The sequence below is a fragment of the Musca autumnalis genome, unplaced genomic scaffold, assembly GCF_047663935.1.
Source record: "Musca autumnalis isolate F117 unplaced genomic scaffold, ASM4766393v1 scaffold_1, whole genome shotgun sequence".
Lineage (NCBI taxonomy): Eukaryota > Metazoa > Arthropoda > Insecta > Diptera > Muscidae > Musca > Musca autumnalis.
The window spans coordinates 262,975,622-263,002,774 of NW_027411644.1; the positions used below are offsets into that span (position 1 = coordinate 262,975,622).

General features: G+C 33.6%; 1 non-coding gene across 1 annotated transcript; it reads left to right on the forward strand.

Annotated features, from left to right (window-relative positions):
• The first annotated feature begins 23,510 nt into the window (after positions 1–23,510).
• TRNAL-UAG (transfer RNA leucine (anticodon UAG)) lies at positions 23,511–23,590 on the forward strand. Its single transcript has one exon. It is a non-coding gene; the product is annotated as a tRNA-Leu (tRNA).
• The last annotated feature ends 3,563 nt before the right edge of the window (positions 23,591–27,153 follow it).

Genomic DNA, 27,153 nt, shown 5'->3' on the forward strand with positions numbered 1-27,153 from the left:
TAGTCACACGAACAAAATTTTCGGTAAAATAAATTGCGTTTTTGGGAGAGAGTCTCCCAAAAACTTAATTTACTTTACGCAAATTTTGTGACTACTGACATAGTTCTTGCACACTTATTTTCCAAAAATCCAGTTGTTTATAGTCCGTGTAAAAATAGTTTAAAAAAATTCCAAGCCTTTCTTTTGTCCCCGAAAATATTTTTTTTCAAAAAAAAATCCACTCCTGATTATATCCGTTCCAAAAATATTTTTAAAAAATCCACACCTGTTTATAGCCCTTGCAAAAATAGTTTTAAAATATCCACACCTGTTTATAGTCATTGGAAAAACATTTTTAAAAAAATCCACACCTGTTTATAGCCCTTGCAAAAATAGTTTTAAAATATCCACACCTGTTTATAGTCATTGGAAAAACATTTTTAAAAAAATCCACGTGTGTTTATGGTCCTTTGAAAAATATTTTTAAAAAATCCACGCCTGATTATAGTCCATGGAAAAATATGTTTAAAGAATCCACACCCATTTTTATTCCATGAAAAAATATTTTTAAACAAATCCACGCCTGATTATAGTCCTTGGAAAAATATGTTTAAAGAATCCACACCCATTTTTATTCCTTGAAAAAATATTTTTAAAGAATCCACACCCATTTTTATTCCTTGAAAAAATATTTTTAAACAAATCCACGCCTGATTATAGTCCGTGGAAAAATATGTTTAAAGAATCCACACCCATTTTTATTCCTTGAAAAAATATTTTTAAACAAATCCACGCCTGATTATAGTCCTTGGAAAAATATGTTTAAAGAATCCACACCCATTTTTATTCCTTGAAAAAAAATTTTAAAGAATCCACACCCATTTTTATTCCATGAAAAAATATTTTTAAACAAATCCACGCCTGATTATAGTCCGTGGAAAAATATGTTTAAAGAATCCACACCCATTTTTATTCCTTGAAAAAATATTTTTAAACAAATCCACGCCTGATTATAGTCCTTGGAAAAATATGTTTAAAGAATCCACACCCATTTTTATTCCTTGAAAAAATATTTTTAAAGAATCCACGCCTGTTTATATTCCATGGGCAAATACTTAAAAAAATCCACGCCTATTCTTAGTCCCTGGAAAACTATTTAAAAAAAAAACACTCCTGATTATATCCCTTGCAAAAATATTTTTAAAAAATCCACTCCTGTTTATAGTCCTTGCAAAAATATTTTTAAAAACCCCACGCGTGTTTAGTCTTTTGAAAAATATTTAAAAACAATCCACGCCGGTTCATAGTCCTTGGAAAATTATTTTTAAAAAAATCCACGCCTGGTATAGTCCTTGGAAAATTATTTTTAAAAAAATCCACGCCTGGTATAGTCCTTGAACAATATTTTTAACAAAATCCACGCCTGGTATAGTCCTTGAACAATATATTTAAAAAAATTCACGCCTGGTATAGTCCTTGAACAATATTTTTAAAAAAATCCACGCCTGGTATAGTCCTTGAACAATATTTTTAAAAAAATCCACGCCTGGTATAGTCCTTGAACAATATTTTTAAAAAAATCCACGCCTGGTATAGTATTTGAACAATATTTTTAAAAAAATCCACGCCTGGTATAGTCCTTGAACAATATTTTTAAAAAAATCCACGCCTGGTATAGTATTTGAACAATATTTTTAAAAAAATCAACGCCTGTTATAGTCCTTGAAAAATATTGTTAAAATAAGTCACGACTGGTATAGTCCTTTAAAAAATACTTTTAAAAATCCACGCATTGTTAAAATAAGTCACGACTGGTATAGTCCTTTAAAAAATACTTTTAAAAATCCACGCATGGTATGGTCCTTGAAAAATATTGTTAAAATAAGTCACGACTGGTATAGTCCTTTAAAAAATACTTTTAAAAATCCACGCATGGTATGGTCCTTGAAAAATATTTGTAAAAAAATCCACGATTGGTATAGTCCTTGAACAATATTCTTAAAATAATCCACGCCTGGTATAGTCCTTGAACAATATTCTTAAAATAATACACGCCTGGTATAGTCCTTTAAAAAATATTTTTAAAAAATCCACGACTGGTATGGTCCTTGAAAAGTATTTTTAAAAAATTCACTCCTGGTATAGTCCTTAAACAATATTTTTAAAAATACCCACGCCTGGTATAGTCCTTTAACAATATTTTTAAAATAAGTCACGACTGTTATAGTCCTTTAAAAATATTTTTAAAAATCCACGCATGGTATGGTCCTTGAAAAATATTTGTAAAAAAATCCACGCCTGGTATAGTCTTTGAACAATATTTAAAAAAAATCCACGGCTGGTATAATCCTTATACAACATTAAAAAAAAAACCACGCCTGGTATAGTTCTTATACAATATTTTTAAAAAAAATCCACGCCTGGTATAGTCCTTGAACAATATTCTTAAAATAATCCACACCTGGTATAGTCCTTTAAAAATATTTTTAAAAAATCCACGCCTGGTATAGTCCTTTAACAATATTTTTAAAATAAGTCACGACTGGTATAGTCCTTTATAAATATTTTTAAAAATATCCACGCCTGGTATAGTCCTTGAACAATATATTTAAAATAAGTCACGACTGGTATAGTCCTTTATAAATATTTTTAAAAATATCCACGCCTGGTATAGTCCTTGAACAATATTTTTAAAAAAAATCCACGCCTGTTATAGTCCTTGAACAATATTTTTAAAATAAGTCACGACTGGTATAGTCCTTTAAAAAATATTTTTAAAAATTCACGCATGGTATGGTCCTTGAAAAATATTTGTAAAAAAAATCCACGCCTGGTATAGTCCTAGAAAAATATTTAAAAAAATCCATGCCAGGTAGAGTCCTTGAAAAATATTTAAAAAAATCCACGCCTGGTATAGTCCTTGAAAAATATTTAAAAAAAAATCCACGCCTGGTATAGTCCTAGAAAAATATTTAAAAAAAATCCATGCCTGGTAGAGTCATTGAAAAATATCTAAAAAAAATCGATGCCTGGTAGAGTCATTGAAAAATATTTAAAAAAATCCACGCCTGGTATAGTCCTTTAAAAAAAATCCACGCCTGGTAGAGTCCTTGAAAAATATTTAAAAAAATCCACGACTGGTACAGTCTGTTGAAGCGAGTTCAACAACTAGTGTTAAGAACAAAATTAATTCCCGCTTTAAATGTAACTGATTTCTAGTTTACGCGATCTGGTAGCCTTGTTCTCAAATAAAAACTTCACCCAGTTGTAAAGGCTACCATTTCTTAGATTTAATTCCACTTGTTTCGCTACCTTTTAAAAAAGAAGCAAATGTTTGCAAATGGCTTCATCTTTATATTTCACTTCACTTGGATTTCGAAAGTCATTGTATTAACCACGAAAAATAAAACTTTGACTCAACCGCTCAACTTTAACCTTTTAAACGATTGCCTTTTTTGTCTATAAACTGGTGTTACGATTGTGGGAGTTGCCACCGCTATTTCTTTCAATCTATCTGCAGTCCACTCCCGGCCAACCGTCCACGATTGTACACAGTCCTTTAAAAAATATTTTAAAAAAATCCACGCCTGTTGCTGTCCTTAACAAAATATTTTTAAAAAAATCTACGCCTGGTATAGTCCATGAAAACTATGTTTAAAAAAATCCACGCCAGGTATAGTCCATGAAAAATATTTTTAAAAAAATCCACGCCTGGTATAGTTCTTAAAAATATTTTTAAAAAATCAACGCCTGGTGTAGTCCTTAAAAATATTTTTAAAAAAGTCCACGCCTTGTATAGACCTTGAAAAATATTTAAAAAATTCACGCCTGTTTATAGTCTTTGCAAGAGTATTTTTGAAAGATCCACGCCTGTTTATAGTCTTTGCAAAAATATTTTTAAAAAAAATTCACGCCAGCTTATACTTCTTGCAAAAATATTTTTTCAAAAATCCTCGACTGTTTACAGTCCTTGCAAAAATATTTTTAATAAAATCCACGCCTGTTTATAGTCCTTGGAAACAATTTTTTAAAAATCCACGCCTGTTTATAGTCCTTGGAATCAAATTTTTAAAAATCCACTCCTGTTTATAGTCCTTGGAAAAACATTTTTAAAAATCCACACCAGTTTATAGTCCTTGGAAAAATATTTTTAAAAATCCACACCAGTTTATAGTCCTTGGAAAAATATTTTTAAAAATCCACGCCTGTTTATAGCCCTTTAAAACAATTTTTTAAAAATCCACGCCTGTTTGTAGTCCTTGGAAAAATATTTTTAAAATCAACGCCAGTTTATAGCCCTTGCAAAAATACTTTTAAAAAATCCACGCCAGTTTATAGCCCTTGAAAAAATATTTTTAAAAAAATCCACGCTTGTTTATAGTCTTTCGAAAATATTTTTAAAATATCCAATTGATTTTTTTTGAGTGTTTGCTGTTGTTGATGTACCCATTATTGGCGCTGATAGTAAACATTGGACACTGTTGCCAAAAAAGTGTTACGTACCCCTTTTCTTAGTTTATTTTAAGCATGATTCTGTCCATGTCCATCCAAACTATAGTCAAAAATTCTTCGATTATTAGAAATTATGTAGTGTGTCCCAGCATGACATCTGCCTCTATGGATTTTTGATAGCATAAACATGTATGTATGAACATGTATGAAATCTAAAATGATAAGAATGAGTTAACGAAGGGGTTGTTGTAATAGTTGCCTTTCAGGCTTTCACTTTTTTCGCTTGATTGCATTGTTCTTCCTTCGGCTGCGTTTTGTCATTCATGTTTTGTTTGTAAATAATGAATAGTTACGGGATATATTGACGATTTTTTACTTTTAATACACTGAAAAATACATGGGGGATGTGGGGTCTAATTGACTTTAAAGTGCCAATGCCCAGCACTAATTTCGATCCCTCATCCATTTGAATACTAACCTGCCTATGGTATTTTCTCCATTTGATGTTAAATGTAGGCACCTAACATACATTGCTGATTACATTAAAATAAAAATAAAACGATAAAACTTTTTCTTTCCTATATAATATTGTATAATAGATTTTCTTTCAGTGTATCATGCAGTACTCACTCATTCCCCTCAAATAACTACATGCATGTGTGACGTTATTTCATTTAACTTTCAGGGTTGGTCAATCATTTATTAAATATGAATTCTGCTAGAAAAAAGGATAATATGTGATTTCGTTGTTGTTCATCCTTTTATCGCTCGGTTTCTGGTACTCAACAACTATCCCTCCACAATATTGACATCCTGACAATGACACACATTTAGTTGGGTAGTTGTGCCATTTCAATTACATGTCATCATCTTTTGGCTGTTTACATTGTGTTTTGTGTTCAATATTTGAGTTTAACAAAAAATGACATTTTTAGTAGTGGGTCTATGGGTTGCTTTGTTCTTTTTTTCCATTAAATTTTCCTTTCGTGGCCCTTTTGTTGTTTACTTTCAATATTAATAAATTTATGACAGTGAAATGTGTTGTGTAAACATTCGAAACTAGGTAGGAATGTTTTCTCTGTTAACACATATTTAGTGGCCGTTCATATGGTTGCTTCATAATTTAATAATAATAGTGGTAAACATTAGGATTTTTTTTGAAGGGCGGAACAAAATTGGCAAATGGGTTAAATATTGTAGTTATTTGGCTGAAACAGTTTATGTCATAACTTATGTTTTGATTGAACAACGTTTTCCATGGTTACAAAGGAATTTCGAATTTCAATTAAATAATCTGAGTTATAATCAGTATTTTGAAGGTTGTTGGCACATTTATCTATAGACCAAATTCCATCACACATTCCAAATTTCATCAAAATTGAACAGATACAGCGTGTTTGGTGCATCAAATACCTCAAATCGGCCGAAAATATATATGGGAGCTATATCCAAATCTGAACCGATTTTCACCAAAAGCTATAGCGTTCTTTATTAGGCTAAAAAAATGATCTTCCCAAATTTTCAGCCAAATCGAACAATAAATGCGACCTGTACGTTGCGAACGGACGGACGGAGGGACATGCATAAATCTCTGAGCCGATTTATGCATGTCCCTCCGTGATTCTATGCATATCCCTAGAAGGAACTATGGGTCTATCTCTTTTCCTTAGGCATGTTACATACAAATGCACTAACACATAATACACTTACCACAGGGTGGTGTAGGGTATAAAAATTGTACACACAAACATTTTTGTACCTATTATTGAAATATTTGTTGCATAAGAAAATATGTAAAATGCATAAATTTTGCATATGCAAAAACTAGAAGGCTACGAAAAGTACTAAAAGGTACTAAATATGGTACCCATTGTATTAGTCAAACGGGAATAGATGGAATTCTGAAATTTGGAATGAGGGTCACTGATGGAGATTTAGAAAGATGTACCAAAGGGTTTTTGGAAATTCAACCTATAAGTGTACTAAAAGTTACTAAATTTAGTAGCAACTGTATATTTTCAACGGATATGGCTAGAATCTTGGAATTTGGTATGAAAACCAAGGTAGGAAGTTTTGTTTATAAAAGGGCATGGTTTTGGAAATTCGTACTCATGTGTACGAAAAGTTCTAAATGGTACTAAATTTAGTACAATTTGGATTTGGGTGAACGGATAGAGCTGGAAACCAGAAATTTGGAATTAAGATTATTGGCGGAAAATAGGATTGAGATATCGGGGGAATTTTGGAAATTCGTACTTATGTGCACGAAAAGTACTAAATGGTACTAAATTTAGTACAATTTGGAGTAGGGTAAACGGATAGGGCTGCAAACCTGAAATTTGTAATTAGGATTACTGGTGAAGTGTAGGACTGAGATATTGAGGTAGCTTTGGAAATTCGTATTTATGTGGTACAATTGGATTTAGATAAATAGATAGAGGCGGAATTTTGAAATTTGAAAAAATCATTACTGTTGGAGTACAGAATTGAGGTAGTTTTCGAAATTAGTACTTTTGTGTACGAAAAGTACTAAATGGTACGAAATTTGGTACAATTTGGAGTTGGGTAAACGGATAGAGCTGCGAACCTGAAATTTGGCATTAGGATTACTGGCGCAGTTTAGGATTGAGATATTGAAGTAGCTTTGTAAATTTGTACTTATATGTACTAAATTTGGTACAATTTGGATTTGGATAAATGGATAGAGGCGGAATCCTGAAATTTGGAATAATGATTACTGTTGGAGTATAGGATTAGGTTGTTTTGGAAATTCGTACTTATGTGTACAAATGATACTTAACGCTACTAAATTTGGTACGATTTGGATTTGGGTGAATAGAGCAGCAAACCTTGAATTTGGAATTGGGATTACTGTGAAGTGTAGAATTGAGATAAGTAGGTATTTTTGAAAATTCGTACTCAAAAGGTACTAAATATGGTACTATTTTTATTTCATTAAACGGATATGGATGGAATTCTAAAATTTGGAAATAAGATTACTGTTGGAGTATAGGATTGAGGTATTTTTGGAAATTCGTACTTATTGCGTACGAAAAGTACTAAATGGTACTAATTTGGTTTTGGTTTAAGGAATAGAGCTGGGATCCTGAAATTTAGAACAATGATTACTGATGGAGTGTAGAATTTAGATAGTTTTTTGAATTTCGTACTTATGTGTACGGAAGGTACTAAATGGTACTAAATTTGGTACAATTTCAATTTGGGTGAACAGATAAAGCTCGAAATTTGGAATTAAGATTACTGTTGGAGTGTAGTATTGAGATATGGAGGTATGTTTGGAAATTCGTACTTAAAAGGTACTTGGATATAAATTGAATTCTGAAATTTGGAAATAAGATTACTGTTGGAGTATAGGATTGAGGTAGTTTTGGAAATTCGTACGAACAGTGCTAAATGGTACTAAATTTGGTACAATTTGGATTTAGGTGAACGGATAGAGCCTGAATCGTGAAATTTGAAATTATGGGGTCGATCATCGATAACAATTATCGTTGAGTGGCGTTGCCAGTTGTCAAAATTGATCCACGTATGGCAACACTCAACTGAAGTTGCGAATCTCAGTTGACGAAGCGGCTGTTTTTCAGCAACCACCAATTTTCAGTTGCAGTGAACATTTTCGAAGAAACAAGAAGTAAAATAGAAGGAAAAATAAACATTTTGTTAACAATTATTGATTCTTTGTATCATTAATCATCATTGTCTTTGCATTAATTAATTTTGTGTGTCAATATGGTGAAAATAACGACAAAGCAACAGTTCGAAATATTAATTGATAAACTGAGTGAAAATCCAAACATAGCCCGAGGAGTTCGGGTTTTTGGTGAAAACAAAGCCACAGCTGATGAAGCGTGGAGGTCCATTTCGGACAGTTTAAACAGCCATGGACCTTCAACACGACCACCTGAAGAGTGGCAGAGAGTCTGCATTCACTTTAAAGCATAGCCGACCAAGAAGAGCGAGCGCTTAAATTGTTTATGTGTGGGTAAAATTACACTGACAGAACAGGGTGATGATTTTCATATTGAGTGTGAAATGAAAAATATATTGTTGGCGCGTTCGCTTTGTATGACTTAAATTAAAAATAATATAAATAACTTCATAATTTGAAAAGTATTTTTCTTCATATGTTAATTTTTTTGAGAGAAAAAACAAATTGTATATAAAAATGATTTTTTAAGACTTTCTAAGCATACATACATTTTTTATTGTTGCATTGCAGACGAGGCATTCTGCGTCATTAAAAATATTAATACAAAACAAAAATCATTTTCAAATTCTTCCCTCCACATATTTGCTGTCAAACTGCAAAATCTTTTCTGTGTACCCAAAAATAAACAAATAAAGCGGCATCAACCTGCTTGCATGAAATTCAGTACAAGACTGAAGTAAAAAAATCAAAACATTTGCTCTCTTACTTTGCGTTCGGGTTGCGTGTGTGTGATTTGCCGAAAAACTTCGTAACCAAATCAATACCCACGAACGGGTTTGCTTTAAAGCAAAGTTGAAAAAGAAAATGGCTCAAAATAAAAGAAACTTCAACGCCACTGGTGGTGGTCCATCACAAGAAGTGAATTTATCGCCTTTGGAGCAGACAGCAGCAAATCTTTTGCAAACGAATTTGGTGACTTTGAAGTCATCCTTTAACGTTTCCACAATGTAAACTACGGCATCCTTTGGCAATCGAAAATACGCCTTAAACCTGAAATAATTTACTGATTATACAGATCTTTCCACATGAACATCAACTTACAGTGCAGATGGCAATTCCAATGGATTCGACTTGTCCCTCAAATTTCTTCTAATAGATGCAATGTCCTGTACATTTTCTTCATCATCAAAAAATAATTCTACCAAACTTATCATTTTTTGGGACAGCAAATAAATCTTGACGATGCGAAGATTCAATGGCCAGGTTATATTCCAATCTTGGGTTATTTTCAAATTTGCTCGAAAACTCAGCCAGAATACAAAAAAGAGTTATCCAAAGCGCAAATTATTTTTAAAATATTTTTTTTGGCGAATAGAGGTCACAAGTTTGAAAAAACACTGATCGATAACATGTTTATCGACCACCCAGTTGAGTTGACATTAATGGTACAACATTTCATCTCAGTCGCGCAGACAACTGACAACGCAACTCAAGTTTAGTGGCAATGCAAGATCGACCCATATAATTACCGTTGCATGGAAGATTGAGACAGATTTCGGAAATTCGTACAAAATGTACTATATGGTACTAAATTTGGTACAATTTGATATGGGTGAACGCATCGAGCTAAAATCCCGTAATATAGAATTAACATTATTGCTGAAGTGGAGGGTTGATATTGAAATTCGTACTTTCGTACGAACAGTATTAAATGGTACCAAATTTGGTATATGAATAAAGGTGAAATTCTGAAATTTGGTACTATAGTCGCTGTTGGTGTATAGGGTTGAGATATGGATGTGCTTGTGGATATATGTACCATAAGTGAACGTAAATTAATAAAAGCAACAAAATTTGGTTCAAATTGTTCAGAAAAAAAAACTGTAAATGAGTATCGCGCTTGGGATACAGTTTTGGTTATAGCGATGTTATTTCTGAAACGAATACATATTATAAGTACATAAACTGATAAGCTGGAATTCCGGATTTTTTATTAGGGTCTATGTTGGTGTTCAGATAAAGAGTTGAAATGCTTGCAAATTCTGAAATTAGGTATGGTGGTAGCTAAGGACTGATTTATAGAGTTGGTACTGGAAATACGAAAAGTACAAAATATTACTAAATTTGTTGTTGGGTAAAGCTGGAATTGTATAATTAGTGTGCGAAAAGTACAAAAATCCAATAAATTTGGTATTGGGCTAAGAAATAGAAGGGATTTATTATATATTTGTCAGGTTCACTGTAAGAGGTGGTAGTACAATATGTGTACTAGAAGTATTAAATAGTGATAAATATTGAAGCACTGGTATTGAGAATATTAATGAAAATCCGCCTTTAATATGTATGGAATGCTTCTACATGTAATACCACGGATTTTTAAAAATGTACTGAATAGTGTACTACTGCTTTCATATTAGCGCGAAGACGATTTCTAAATAATGCACTGAAATCAAAAAAGTCAAACGTATCTTTTGAACAGTTTTTTTCTATTCTGAACGTTTTAGTAAGTACATTTGAAAACGTAGATCCATGCGACTATTGTTTTACAAGAAGGTTTTTATCCCCATGAGAAAAAAAGGTTAAATTAAAATGTGTGAAAAAAATGACTGTTATATAGGGGTCATGCCAAAGCGAGCGCATTAAGGGGTTATGGTCACTTATTGAGCACGAAAAATTATATTTTCATAATTTTATTACAAGAAATCTACCAAATGTTTTTAAGATTTTATTTTCATCTGATAGATCACACCTTGAGCTACTTTCGGATTTTTTTTTTTTTGCTGAAAAATATTGCACAGTGTTCTGACAAATGGCCGCCTACGAAACACTTTTTTTACTAAAGCAATTTGCGGTGTCCACTGTAGCTCGAAAACGAATAAACCGATCAGCATATGTTTTTGTGGGATCATTAAGAACCTAATAATCTTGTACATAAGCGGAGTGGAATTAAAAATATCAATTAAAAAAAAAAATTGGAACGGTCAAACTTAAAATTTCGATTTTAACTAAAAAAATAATAGTTTTTTCGCCATAAATCCGTCAAAAATTTTAAAAAGTCTCTCACTTAAACACAAGCTTTTTATATGTTTAATAATCCCACAAAACCATTTGAAGATCGGAACATCCGTTTTCGAGCTACAGTGGGCACCGCATTCCAAAATGCCATTTTGAGAAAACCGCGTTTCAAACTTCGATGATACCTACAAATCACAATAAATTTTCTAATTCTTACGCTCATATCTCAGCTAATTTTTGTCCGATCGACTAGAAATTTTTGCAACATATTCTATTCTACTTTAAAATGTACTTTAAAATGAGCCAATAAAAATATTCGATTTTGTAACATTTGTAGTTGCCATAACCCCTTAAGTAACATTTTTTGAATAAAGGCTTTCTACATTTTGATATCATAAATGCCGAAAATACAGATACGTCGGTTGGAAAATGTGGATGAAATCTTCAACATACCCGTACCGTCCTATAAAACGTGGACTGAAATTTAAAATGTGTGTCGCTGTTGATATGTGGAGGTGTGATAAAGTCTTTTTTGGAAATTCGAACTAAAGGTATACCAGCAGTACTTAAATGAAATTAAACATCAATAAAAATAGGAATTAGTACATCAAAATTTTAAGTGTCCACCATTTTCATATTAAATATTGTTTATTTCTATATTATTCCCTTTCCGCATACGAAGTAGCGGGCATTTTGCTAGTATGATATAAAATGATACATACGTAATGATATGGTGAAAAAATTAGTGGAAAACAAAAGCATATGTCATTTTGGTTATGAAGTGTGGCTATAAAGCTTGTAATGTGCTATAAATGTGCTTGAAGTGACACCAAAAAAATGTCAAAAAAAGCTCATACATAAAAACTTTAAAAGCTTTTTGTGTGCGAGCTTTTTTATCGAATCACCTTATAAATAAGTGTTCATCTAATCTTAGGAAAAAGCTCATCAAAATATGATACAATATTCCAAAGGTTGTAAAAATGTCATAACCCAATCGGATGTCGGCCTTAAGGCCTCGGCACATACGGTCCGTTGTGAGTCGCGTCACTCGTTAAAAACAACAAAGCTAAAACCAAAACAACCAAATGAAAAATGTTGAAGTGAAGTTTTCATGTGGTAGTTGTAACGCGGCACTTAACAGACCGTATGTGCCGAGGTCATTAGTGCACTGTCAGTTTTGGAGTATTTTTTTTATTAGCCGATCCCGTCTTCCGTTGTAAATGTTCTTGAAGAAAAACTATTTTGAAACACAGTGTTCGCTTATCGTAATATTTCTACCAAACTTAGTTCGGAGATGAATTATATCGTGTCCATTCCCTCAGTTTAAGACCTCTCTTCGAATCGCGTTTGTGCTGTCGCTACAAAGTGGGAGAAAGTACAGATTTAGAGTGACAAAAACAAAACTCGATGTTTTATTGTTTATTTATCAATAATTTGGATAAGAATATCTCTAGATTCTAGATCTAGCTATTCCCCCAGATAATGTTCGGCAAAGAGCCGCGTTTTAATATAGCTTCTATAGAACGGTACCTCCCGATTATCGGTTTTTAACGATTTCTGCCAATTATATATCCGAAATGGCTAAAATTTGGTATTTTTGTAAGAATTTCCGGTATAGGTCCACGCTCCCGGTTTTCGGTATTCTGCAGGTTTTAGCCACATATGATATGATATGAAATTTGGTATTTAGTCTTCGTTAGGGGTACAAAACGTTCTTACAGAAAAATGTTGACACGGGTCCTCCATTTGATATAGCCCCCATAGAACGGTACTGCCCGATTTTCTTTATTTTTAAAGAAAAAATAATATTAATAATTAATTAAATAATTATAAAATGTTTCCTTGCAGGTAATAGCAGCTAAAGTATTCATAGATTTGTTGAGAAGTAAGTGTAATTAAAGTAAAATAAAAAATCTAACCACCATCCCGCGACACTCCCTTCTAAACACCTATAACAAAGAACACAAGCTGAAAAAAAATCATATGTCACATATTCTTATTGTAAATCCGAATTCCAATAAATAATATCTTATATAAAATATTTGTTTACTTGCCTGGCGTCACGAAATGTTAAATATGTACAATACAGATTGAAAATTGGTTTGTAAGAAGACTACATGCGAAGATCGCAAAATTACCAGTAAAAATATTATCGAAACCAGTCTAAAAATTGTCAATACAAAATTAACAGCACTATGGCTGATGGAAAACAAATTATTTTAGATATCGTTGGATATGAATTATTACCATTATGTGGACCGATTTTGCTATAATTTACAATAACGTTAGCCTCAGTACAAAAATTATCAACATAGGTCCACATTACGACCCAATGGCTTACTGCTTGTATGGACTTTAATTTAAAAGAATCTGTATTTTTGTGCTTTTTAACGGTTATTTTTATCAGTCCATGAGAATTGCTAATTCAATTCGTCGAACGGTAAGTCATTTAATTTCTTTTTGTAACTTTTCCTTTATTTTCTTATATCTCTATTTCTTAATATGTATGTTTTCGGAATGTTTCACCGAAGGAACTGATTGGGGAATTTTTCAGTATATCCTTAATATTTATAGCACAATCAATACATTAAGGCAAATACGAATTAATAACACTAGAAATGTGTCACAGAATCCATAAAAAGTGGACGTTAGCATAAATTGGGCAAATTGATGTAATTTGTTTATTTGTTAGACAAATACACACGAATACCCACAAAATATTTGTATGTGACCCTTAACTAAACACAAAATATTAAACCAATAGCAGCTGCATGGAAAAAGCAACAAATTGCCATAAAATACATTTGTTGTAAAAAAAAATCACTCTTATGCCTGCCAAATAAAAAATGTGCAGAGTATGAATAGCCAAAGAATATTTGTCATCTTTACACCATGCAACAGCAATTTGTGCCTAATGTTCGACACGTTATTTTAATGTTTATTATTTTCCTCTTGATATTGATATAGTTTTGTGTGCAAATATTGACATTTTTCGGACAACAGAAAAAAAAAATAAAAACAAGAAGGACATTGCGGTCCCTTTGCTGTCCTGTTTTAGTCACGGTTTGATTTGAACAAATTGTTTGTGATTTTTTGTTGGATTTGCAGAAAAAAAGTGGGAAATATGTTTCATTTCGTTATGGTAGTGAAACAAATAATATTGGCTCGATGAAAATTAAGATATGTATTTGTGAATAGTGCAGTGGGATGGAAACATTTGAGTAAATATTTGTTGTGCAATCTATAAATGTTTGTCCAATGCGTCACAGTTTTGAAGAGCATGTCTTTTGATAAAGTATTCCAATTATTTAGAAAAAAGGTTTATTGGAGAAAAAGAAAAACTAAATATAGAATGATGATAATCTTTTATTGTCTCAATATATTCAAACTTAAATTTTATCCTAATAAATTGGGATACTAAGTTCTAAGCAAATAGCAATAAGGTTGTAAATATAGTGGTGTCTCATATTTAAGCTCGAAAAATAAATACTTATACTGCGATGCAATTTTTTAGAAGAATACATTCCTTGAATTTAGGTGACCTAGAGAGTTGGTGATTTCGATGAATTTGATTTTCCGGTAAAACTTCTAATTTTTTCTCATCGCCGATGTCTAAATTGTAGATCGAATTCGATAATAAACGTATTGAAAATAAGGAAACTTAAAACTAGTAAGAACGGCGTTAAGTTCGGCCAGCCCGAACTATAACAAGTTCGCCTTTCGCCTCCAGCACGCCTTTCGTTTATGAAGAAGACTAAATACCAAATTTCAGAAAGCTCGGTAAATATGACCGTTGTCCTGCCCACGACGTTAAAATTATTCTAGGCGATTTTAATGACCCAACAGTCGGGAACCTAACAATGGAATGGAATGAATAACATGGTAGTTAGCTGTACCATATTTAAGCATCTCGATATTCATAAGGGCACCTGGCTATCGCCAGATCAAAGAACAAGAAATCAAATTGATCACGTTGTGATAGATGGAAGACATTCATCGAGCGTGTTGGATGTACGATCGTTCCGAGGTGCAAACATAGACTCGGACCACTACCTTGTTGCAGCAAAGGTACGTACCAGAATAAACGTAGCAAATAAAGTACGAACAGACACAACACGGAAGTTGGACATCGGTAAGCTGCAACCACAACAAATAGCCACAGCATATTCCACTCAACTGGCCCAATAGCTTAATCAAAACAATGGTAAAATATTGCCCACGCCATGCAAACAGCCGCAAAATCACTACTTGGATACAAGAGACCTCCACCAAGGAATCCGTGGTATGACCAGGAGTGTCGTGCTGCTAAAAAAACAAAACATTGTTCCACAACATCCCATACGGGACAAGGGAGACTTCTCTCATATCAATGAGTGCACCCCGAATCATATTTAGCTCAATGATATGGGACCTACTGTTTATCGCCGAGTCCGAACGGCGTGTCTTAAGACACCACTTGTGGAGAAGTTTTTCAAGGCTGAAATACTCAGGAAATGTCGCCAACATTACTGAGGGGTATTTTGCCACCGTTGAAAAATGTTTGATGTTGCTTGGCCGGGGAATCGAACCCCCGACCTTCTGCGTGCAAGGCGGGCGTGCATACCATTGCACCACGGTGGCACCCAGTGTCGTGCTGCTACCGAAGAAAAAAATGTGGCATATAGGGCTACATTACAATCAGTAGCAACGCGTAGCGCAGTAGAGAGAGGTGTCGGGAGAAAAGGAGAGAGGAGAAACGTCTTTTCCGCAGGAAAAAGATAGATATGTAAAAATGGGAGTGTGAACAAATGGAGATGTACAGGAGCCAAAATGAAGTCCGAAAATTCTACCAAAGAGTGAAACATCAAACTGATGGCTTTGGTACAGGCACATCCTCCTGTAGAGACCAGCAAAGGAAATTTGGTAACTGATACATATAGTGTGCTAAGGATATGGAAAGATCATTTTTTCCAAACTGTTGATGTCCAATAGTCGCGAAGTCGACGAAGATACCACGGAACCAATCCCAGAAGATGGAATAAAGGAATAAACCGGCTGAAGAATAATAAGGAAGCAATGGCCGATGGCTTACCAGCCGAGCGGTTCAAAACCGTACGCATCAGCTAGTTAGGACCATCTGGCAGGAAGAACGCGTACCAGACGATTGGAACCTGAGCACCCTGTGTCCCGTCCACAACAATGGAGATAAGACTGTATGCTCCAACTACAGGGGCATAAGTCTTCTCCCTATTGCCTACAAGTTAGTGTCAGGGATATTATGCGAACGACTAAAGCCTATGGTCAATGAAATAATTGGGCGGCTTTAGACCTGGCAAATCCACCATTGACCAGATATTTACCCTGCGGTAAATCCTGGAGAAGACCCAAGAGATGCAGATCGACACCTACACCTTTTAGTTAATTACGAGGGCAGTTCGGAAACTTCTTAGCGCGGTATAAACAGAAAAAAGTGAAGTGTTTTGGAAACTTCCATCTCTTTTATGAACACATGTTAAATTTTGTTTCGATCTGGCAACTCCTTCATATATAAACAGGTGTTCAAAAAAGACGCATCCGCAATTTTTTTACAATGGAAAAATTAGAAATGCGTGCTGTCATTGAATATTTACATAAAAAGGGTTATCGGGACAAGAAATTCATAATGGTATGGTGAATGTGTTAGGTGAAAGTGCTCCTTCATATGCAACAGTAAAAAATTGGGTTGCTGAATTTAAACGTGGTCGTACAAGCATTGAAGATGAACCACGTAGTGGACGTCCAAAAACAGCAACAACAACAGAAATTGTAGCCAAAGTGCATGATATGGTATTAAATGATCGACGAATAAAAGTGCGTGAAATTGCTAATATCATGGGCATCTCAAATGATCGAGTCCATTTAATTTTGCATGAAGAAATACAGATGAAAAAGCTTTCTGCAAGATGGGTGCCGCATTTGTTAACAGTCGATCAAAAACGCATAAGAATGAACATTTCTCAAGCTTGTTTGGATCGTTTTAAGCGAAATAAAATGGATTTTAAGCGTCGTTTCATAACTGTTGATGAGACATGGATCCACCACTATACTCCAGAGACAAAAGAACAATCCAAACAATGGACTGAAGCTGGAGGAAGTGCCCCATAGAAGGCAAAAACAATTCAATCAGCTGGTAAGGCTATGGCAACGGTTTTTTGGGACTTCAAAGGTATTTTATTGATTGACTATCTGCAAAAGGGTAAAACAGTAAATTCAGAGTACTATTGCAAACCTTTTGGATCAATACAATGTACAAATTCGAGAAAAACGTCCTGGCTTACAACACAAAAAAAATGTTTCATCAAGACAACGCACCAGCGCACAAGAGTGTTTTAACAATGGCTAAAATCAACGAATTAAAGTACGAGTTGCTTGACCACCCACCTTATTCTCCTGATTTAGCTCCAAGTGGCTTTTACTTGTTCCCAAATCTAAAAAAAATCCTTGCTGGCAAGCGTTTTACCTCAAATGAAGATGCAATTACAGTTGTAAACCACTATTTTGAAGACCTTGGGAAAACTATTTTAATCAAGGGATAGAATTGCTAGAAAAGCGTTGGACTAAGTGTAATGAAGTTTCAGGAGATTATATTGAAAAATAAAAATATTTTTGAAAAACTAACTATTCTCTTTCATTGATAGGCTAAGAAGTTTCCGAACCGCCCTCGTATAAAGCACCTTTCGACAGCCCTCTACGTTCAAAGGTATTCCAAGCCATGTCTGAATTTGGTATTCCAGCAAAGCTCATTCGGCTTTGTAAAATGACTTTAACTGACACTCAGTTAAATAGGAAAGAACCTCTCCGAAGAGTTTTGTACCAAAAGAGGTTTCAGCCAAGGAGACACAGCCTTTCGTGTGATTTATTCAACATCCTGATAGAAAAGGTTATACGAGAGGCAAACATTAAAAGAATTGTCACAATCTACACCAAAGCTTATGCTGATAATATAGACATCATGGAACTATCAGTAAAAGAAATAACTGATACTTTTATGAAGGTCGAAGCAGAATCTGCTAAAGTGGGTCCGGCGGTAAGCGGCGAGAAGACCAAGTTGATGGTTTCGACGTGCAATGCGTCCATAGAGTTCGTACCAACTGTTGAAGTTGGCTTAAATTTGAGGTAGTAAAAGACTTCGTCTAACTCGCACCGCCGTAAACCCAACAAATAAAAAGAAGAATTGTATTGGCCAACAGATCCTACTTTGGCTTAAGTAAGCAGTTTAAAAACAAAGCCACGTCTCGTCAAACAAAAATAACGATTAACAAAACACTGATACTACCCGTGCTGATGTATGGTTCCGAAGCCTGGGTACTTGCGCAAGCAGACAAGGCAATGCCTGGTGTGTTTGAGAGAAAAATTCTTCGAAAGATCTACGGACCAATCTGCGTTGACGGTGAATATCGACGTCGCATGAACCACGAGCTGTATCTGCTGTACAACGACATCAATATTGTTAAACGTATCGAGATGCAGCGATTGCGTTGGCTAGGCCAAATCATAAGAATGAAGGATGATGACCCCGCTAAAAAGGTGTATAAACACGGACCGCTTGGCGGTGCACGCAGAATTGGCAGACCAAGGAATAGATGGCGCATACAAGTGGATGATGAGATGAAAAGGCGCGGTATTCCAGAAAGCGAAGCAACAAATAGAGAGAATTGGAGATCTTTTCTTAGTTCGGCCTATAGAACAAATGTTCTGTAATGGGCCAGCTAAGTAAGTAAGTAGATTTGGTTCGAATATGGACTATGGACCACTCCTTCGGGTACCTCCCACACAAAATTCGGGAAAGGCGAAGTGAAAACTCCTCTTGGATCGTTTTGATTCTTTTTTCAGTGGGTTGTCCTATTGACCCCATTTACTAAGATACTTCCAAAAACCCTGCCAGCACAAACTAAAATGTTTACTGTGCAAGATAACTCTAAAACTTTTTCAAAAATTTCTTCCAAACTTAGTTTAACGTAATTTAATATTTCGAGTTCTCTATGAATCAGAAGTTTGCTTACTAAAAATTGTATACGTCGATGATTTGGTATTGCCCACATTACGATACCTACAGGATTACAAATGGAAAAATTCAAACTACTATTCAAATACATATGAAATAATTCGAATTTCAATTAGAATTCTCAAATTACAAGTGAAATGTTTCGAATTTCAAATGAAATAATAAAGTTACAACGGTAATTCTTCGAATTACATGTGAAAATGGTGTAGACAACTTTTTGACCAAAACCAAGTTATGATACCCTTCCCACATAGTGCTGTACGGTATATAAATTACCCTGTCGGACTTTTATTAACCAGTTGATAAAATGATTGATAATAGATCGATAATTTTTAAACTGACTAAAAACTGTCTAAAAAGTTATCTAGAGATGAACCACTTTGAACAGAAAAAATTTTCGGCAATTGTCCATGTCTAGATAACTTTTCGACCAATATAAAGTTAGTCGAAAAGTTATCTAGAGATTAACCACTCTGAAAACAGAAACATGTACCGTCTGCAAAGTATTTGTGTTTGTCGAAGAAATAAGGCACAAATGTATAAATAATTCGCACTTGCTTTTTCTTAATATTCTTCGTATAAATGCAGCATCCAGTTATAGAATACAGTGTTGATGGACTGAACATATTCGTACATATTACTCATATTATTCTGGAATTAAAAAGGAACACAAAGGAAATATACAAATTTGCCCCTCCTTCTCTCTAACAAAAGAGAGAGAGAGAGAGACAAAGAGAGGGAGGGAGAGAATATGAAAAGTCAAAAATAAAAAACACACAGAAACAAAAATTGTTTTTTTTTCACATTATGTTTTAAACTGACTAAAAATAGGCAAAAAAAAAGTTAGTTTATTATCAGTCGAAAAGTTATCTGGCGTTGGACAATACTGACTACTCAGGCGCTCATGGCCTTGTAAAATTAGTCAGTTGGCATAAGGCAAAATGATCGATAAAATGCCACTTATGTTTAAAAAAAAGCTAGCTTTATGTGAGCTTTAAATCGGCCACAGTCCCTACAGGGTAATAACTGCCTTTGTTGTAAAAAGTATTACACGCATACATGCAAAAATAGTGTGTACTTAAATTTATTGATTGTCCCCTGTAGGGACTGTGGCCGATTTAAAGCTCACATAAAGCTAGCTTTTTTTTAAACATAAGTGGCATTTTATCGATAATTTTGCCTTATGCCAACTGACTAATTTTACAAGGCGATGAGCGCCTGAGTAGTCAGTATTGTCCAACGTCAGATAACTTTTCGACTGATAATCAACTAACTTTTTTTTGCCTATTTTTAGTCAGTTTAAAACATAATGTGAAAAAAAACAATTTTTGTTTCTGTGTGTTTTTTATTTTTGACTTTTCATATTCTCTCTCTCCCCCTCTCTTTCTCTCTCTGTCTTTTTTGTTAGAGAGAAGGAGGGGCAAATTTGTATATTTCCTTTGTGTTCCTTTTTAATTCCAGAATAATATGAGTAATATGTACGAATATGTTCAGTCCATCAACACTGTATTCTATAACTGGATGCTGCATTTATACGAAGAATATTAAGAAAAAGCAAGTGCGAATTATTTATACATTTGTGCCTTATTTCTTCGACAAACACAAATACTTTGCAGACGGTACATGTTTCTGTTTTCAGAGTGGTTAATCTCTAGATAACTTTTCGACTAACTTTATATTGGTCGAAAAGTTATCTAGACATGGACAATTGCCGAAAATTTTTTCTGTTCAAAGTGGTTCATCTCTAGATAACTTTTCAGCCAGTTTTTAGTCAGTTTAAAAATTATCGATCTATTATCAATCATTTTATCAACTGGTTAATAAAAGTCCGACAGGGTCTATAATGAAAACTTTTAAATCACTAAGACATATATCATTTTTATGGACGAAATTTTCTTAAAAGTTCAACACTAACAGACACTACTACCATTCTACAGTTGGCAACAATGCCTCCTTCTCCGCTGTTTTACCCAACATGCTCGTATGCATGGATTTTAGTTATATTCAATTTTATGGTGATTAAATGGGGGTTCATTCCACACAAAAGAATGGCCAGGGTGTCGCCATTTAGCACTCATCCCATGTCATCACCCAGACTACTTCTATTGTTCACAAATATTTAATCGTCTGTGAAGATTTAAAAGTTTTTGTTTTCCTTCTTCGAATACGAATGTAATGTGACTTCTCTCCCCGAGTTTCATTAAAACATTAATGCGATTTAAGATTACTATGTCAGTGAGCCCTTTTAAAATCATCGTTCTTATCATCTATATTGAATATTTATTATTGTTGGAAACATTTTTTCGCTTAACGATTATTTCCACGATGAGGCTGTGATAAATCACGTTCTGCTACTACATATCAATAATTATGTTTTCTTTTATATTTTGAATTTATTATTAAATAGTCATAATTTTGATTTATAGATTCAAGTTGTAAAGAAAAGAAAATGTGTGCCTGTTTGGTTCTTAGCAACTGTTAACATTTCTCTTTATTGACAATAATGACATTAAGGTTTTAGTAAATTTCCGAAATGTTAGGGAAATGGTCGATGATGTCAGCATCGGTTAGGAGTTTGAGAGTTTTTTTATAATTTATTCCAATACTTTTGTTTGGTATTGTACTAGCTGACTTATCTTTATTCTATAGAAGTAATATACATATGTATGTACATATGTGTGTATAAAAGTTTTAAATATACGATTGACTTACCTTTCCTACAATTAATTTAATTATAATAAGTTAAGCATATTTTTCTGCTTACCTAACCACCTTTGGAAAACTTATATAAAAGGCTTAATTTTTGAAATTCATTGCCATGGAATTTAAATCGCCCAACAAAGCACTTTCTGCTTCCAACTAATCTAGTTAATTTTAATAATAAAACAATTTAGAAACATTCCACAAAGAGTATTCTAATGAAATTAGTGTAAAACTTTTTGGCTAATAAATCGTCTTTATGATCCCACACCGCCCCGCCAGAAAAGCTGTGCACCATAAAACAATATATACTTACCTATCAAATACCATAAATATTTATTAATAAAATTAACGGCATCATCATGGAAACGCAATAAAAATTTACCGTTAACACACCATCTCAGCTCATCTACTGACAATGTACTTGCCCTCCAATTTCTCCTCGTAGGCAATAATTAAAAATTTAAATTCATAAAATCAACTAACCAGCCAGCCAACCAAGCGAAAAGCAGCAACATCGCCATCATCGTGTAAAAATTAAGCCGCATTTCTTAAGAAGAATTAAATTTACAACAATTTATACTCATCCCTGATAGGAGGCGGAGGCGTATGGAATTATGCCCTTAATGTCAGTGCAGTGCCCATAACCCTTTCGTCGTTGTTGGTGGCACTACATCATGGATTTGTTGCCTAAGCTCATTTAATAGAGTTATGGAGATACATGGAACATGATACTGCCAAAGTATATCCTCCTTTGGCATTTGCCTGTTTGCCACTTTTCGGAACACCCCAACCCCTTTGCCTCTGCACTCCATTTCCCACTCCACGAAAAAAAAAACAAATATTTGGCAAGTGATTAAAATTAAGCAATGTTATGTTAATATGGTTGTTGCTGTTCTGCTTCTTCTTGTTGTTGTTGGCATTGTCGTTACTGTAAAAATTCACTTCGAAACCAAATTATAAAATGAAAAAAATAAAAACTGATGATATCGCACATTTACATAAAGTAATAGACACCAACATGATAATAATTTTAAAATTTTGGCACCCCTTCTACAAGTTGTCGGCCATAAGCTATGAATTATGGTTGTTAAGTAAAATTAAACCCAGCGAACATTTACACAATCTGATCCTAGTAAATACCCTGAGTCTACGACAATAACAGAAGTGGTGGCCCTGGATGTACTATGAACAAATCCCTAATTTTAAAAATAAATAGCTTATTCGAAGGTAACTATAGAAGCATTTGAAGTGTCCAAATGTCCGAAACAAATTTCCACCACAAACACTTGCGAACTTGCAAGAACTATTTTTTCCATGATGTTTGATTGTATCAAAGTGTGTAAAATATTTAAAATTATTGATTAAATCTTGATATCTTTGGGAAACTAAAAACCTCGGCTTCGTCGGTAGCCCTACCCACTATAAGTCACACAGTCAACATCACTGGTCAAATGTCAAATTTCGCAAATTGGATTACGACTTATTTTGCGTTTCAATCTTTGTTAGAAACACAAACAAAACAATTATACCGCTACATAAGCTTTCAATTATAGTATGTTTACTTGTAAACAGTTAAAAAAGAAAATAAAAGCAAATAAACATACAACATTGTTATTGTAATATTTAACTCTGAACTGCACATGTTGGAATCACAATCAACATTCAACAGGCAGCGTGGCCGAGCGGTCTAAGGCGCTGGTTTTAGGCACCAGTCCGAAAGGGCGTGGGTTCGAATCCCACCGCTGTCACAATGTTTTTTTTTTATCAAAAAATTTACATGCGAATCAGAAATAAAATGCTGCGGGCTTAAGAATAAATTAATAATAGACGATAATAGTAGGAATGGAACGTAAGTGGATTTATTAACTTAACATGACAATAATTACACGCCAAAAACAATTACACTAAAACAAAAATATAGGTACGGTATATAAAATGTAAAATATAAAATGTAAAATTTAAAAGTCAAAATATAAAATAAAAAATATAGTTAAAAATATATAATACCTATAAAATCTTTATAAATAAAAATCAAATGTTGGTAATGGCATTAGTTGAAAACGGCTGGACCGATTTGGATAATTCTTTTTGTTCGCCATAGGTTTAGGTTTTCATGCAAAGAAAATTTGACCAAAAAAAATTTTCAAATTTTATCTTTTCTACAAAACCACTGAACCGATATTTCTGAAATTGTCAGGGAATGTACAGGGATGGTGAAAATAGGCGGGGTAATTCCCCTAGAACATATTTTGAAAAAATTCTATATTTAAAATAATTACGAATATATCGGTTTGGAAATTAATTTGCGAGACAATTATGGTTGTGTCTCTGACCTTACCTACTTTTTTAGGACCCTAAGACATGACCACGCCCACTTTTTAAAATATGTTACATCTACAAAACTACTGAACATATTTTCCTGAAATTTTCACGGAATGTACAGGGATGGCCACCGGTGGAAATAGGTTACATATTTTTTGAATTTCGAAAGGGGCGGGTTACTTCCCTTTGTCATATTTGAAAAATGCCATATCTTTATGAATAAAAATTAAATGCCGTCATAACCCAACTTTTTATGGAAAGACAATTTTACCGCGCCCCCTTTTTCAGTTTTCATTTCAATTTAAATTTTAAATTTTCAATTTAAAGTTTTTCTGCAAAAACAACTGAACCTATTTTACTAAATTATTAAAATTTAAAAATTCCCTTAAATGGTGAGGTTCAACGGTCCACCAGCCATGAAAAGCTAAAACATATAAGTCTCAATAAGCGGGAGAATTCTTCTTAACCATTTTTTTAACTTTTATAACACTGTGAAACGAAATTTTGGGGCAGAGATAATTCGTTTTGGGGATGAAAGCCCTAGGTGAGTATATTAAGAATGCCGAAAGACAGATCCGCCGTGAGTCGAAATGCATTACGAAAATAATCCGCCGTGAGTCGAAATGATTAAAGAAAATAATCCTCATTCGATTTGACTGAAAACAAGCCATCTCATAAATAAGCTACAACAACAGCTAACAAAGATATAACCCTAATTTCAGATGCCTTACAGGGTCTTCAGCAGAATCTTAATTAAGTCATAGGAAGTTCGACTCACGGCGGATCTGTCCTTCGGGATTCTTAATAAACTCACCAAGGGCTTTCATCCCCAAAAGGAATTATTTCAGACCTAAATTTTCACCTCCATTTTGTGTCACAGTTTAAATAAATCGCTTTAGGATAAAGACAGGGGACATGGACGATAATAAATCCTAAACAGCATCAATGGACGAAAAAATCCGACAGTCCGTAAGAGAAAAGAAAGGTTGTTGTTGGTAAATTTAAAATCCTCCTCGGTTTGACAATGTACTGAAGAAGTCAAGTGGAAAATACCAATTTTTGAATTGTCAAGCATAAAGTCCGTAAAAGGTTGCCATTAAAACTCATTACGACAGGTCTGCAACGCGAACCGGGGTCTGCTAGTAAATACACTGCCACTCACTTGAATAGAACCCCCTTGCAAAATTGTTTTCATCCTCCATTTTTGCCGAATTATACAAGATATGAAGTTTTTAAGTTTTATTATATTTTCCTTCATGTGTTTGGAGTAAACTCAGACATTCATTTGGATTCAAATACAATTTGTATAAGAATTATACAAGGAAAACAAAATAAAGTCAAAAATTGAAGTAAAAAAATTGGCTCATTTGAATTGAACCCCCCTTTAAAACTTGGGAGTACAGAAAGATTCTATTAGAATATCGATGCATTTTCACTCTATATTGAAAACGAAATACTTTCAGTATTATTCAATAAAAGTATATCCCTCCTGATTAAGGATACATCCGTATATCCTGCTACAGCAAGGAATTTCGGGGTTTTTTGAAATTTATTAATAATCTGGACGCGCAACAAGATTATCTTCAAAACTAAGAATAGGATTAGAGAACTCTTGATTTACGTCGTTTAATGTAATTGGAGTCTAAAAACCAAAATTGGATGCGTGAATTTTCTATAAAACCCTATTTTTTGCGTTTAAAATTTATATAGAATGTGTGTATAATAGAATGTGAAGGCACATCCGCGGTTCTTGAAGAATCTCCTTGAAACAGGTGTATATTGACGTAATAAAACCAAATTTTAGAGATTATGGTGCATCCACGGATGGATGTCAAATGCTGTTACTGATATATGCATACATTTTCTCAATACAACAAATAAGAACTTTTAAGAGAATTTTTCTTCATAAAAGAATAAAAAACCGCTAAATTTTTGCGTGCATCGCGTAAGTTTGTGAAAGCGAACAGATTTGAAACCAGAATTTTTTCCTTAACCTTTATATCAAAAATCGTAAATGTGCTCGCAAAATTTTTTTCTTTATTTTTTCAAATGGAATTGTAAAGGAAATTTGGTTTTTACCATATATTAAAAAAATATAGAAAACATACGACCGACCTTGTAAAAGTTGCATATTTTAAGTACTTTAAGCTGTAATTACGTCATCGGGGGAAGTCATAGAATCGCCATATGGCCCGGGATATGTTTAGGGTGTCTACTATAGAGTCCAGTATTCAAATATATAATTCAAATAGCGCCCATTATTCAACCATAAACTAACTTACCATACAGAAAGAATGTACTCCAAAATGAGCCCATAAAATAAATTTCGATTTTTTAAAATTAACAAGTGGCTCCAACCTCTTATAGGATGTTGTTAGTAGATTTTATATGAAATATTGGTACAAAGTATATAAATTCAATAGAGAGAGTTCACAATGTTTAGAAAACAATTTTAAATAGATTAGGATATTTAGAATTGAAAATAGACAATATCGAGCCACGTTCGGTATACTCGACATGTAAAATTTAGTATTCAGTATTTTAAAGTTATGGTATATCGCAGAATTTTACAACTACAAAGAATTGTCATTGTTTTCTCTATATCAAGATTTTCAGTATTTCGAAGATCTTTTTAAGAATATCGGCTGTAATACAGATTTTGGGATTCCTTTTAGTTGAAAAGTGCAAAATATCTCTATTCGCGAGTATGCCAAATAGAGTTATACAGGGCATCCATGTGTTGGAGGGTACAGTTCGACCCGAATATAACGCGACTTCTATGAAATAAATAACTCCAAAAAGATGATACTCGAATCCGTGAGTGCAGATAGGACTTCTATATCAGGCTAGTGTGTCGATAACCTAAGAATATAATATTCTATTATGTCAAAAAATGCTAAAACTTTACTTCTTTACCAGAAGCGATAGAACCTGTGCTAGCCAATTAAAAACTTCAGAAATTTAAAATCGGGCGATACAGACTAGGACT